This window comes from Penaeus monodon, chromosome 31, assembly GCF_015228065.2.
Source record: "Penaeus monodon isolate SGIC_2016 chromosome 31, NSTDA_Pmon_1, whole genome shotgun sequence".
Taxonomy (NCBI): Eukaryota; Metazoa; Arthropoda; class Malacostraca; order Decapoda; family Penaeidae; genus Penaeus; species Penaeus monodon.
In genome coordinates, this window is record NC_051416.1 from 4,190,088 (window position 1) to 4,190,388 (window position 301).

Sequence of the window (301 nt, forward strand, 5' to 3'; positions counted from 1 at the left end):
CAGCACGTCTCCTCAAGCTCTTGCTTATGAATTCAAATTTCTTATCCATTGGTTTTTCATCATCAGATAAGGAGCAATGCAGAGTAGGAGACTATCATCTTCTTGACAAATCTGGATATTTCCTATATATAACTGACATGTAAAAAAAATAGAAAAGAATTCTTATACATGGATAATTTGTCTTTTTCAGGTCAGGGATATATTTTTCTCACAATGGTACTCGTTTGCTCTATAACTGATATCTGATATTGAAGAGAGCTTTTGAACCTCATTACACAAATGCAAGAAGCACAGGGAAAGC

At 34.2% G+C, this 301-nt stretch overlaps 1 protein-coding gene across 1 annotated transcript in view; it reads right to left on the minus strand.

The window, feature by feature from the left end:
- LOC119593004 (kinesin-like protein KIF3A) overlaps positions 1-301 on the minus strand; it is a gene marked incomplete in the record, with an annotated part of 23,998 nt that overhangs the window by 9,022 nt on the left and 14,675 nt on the right.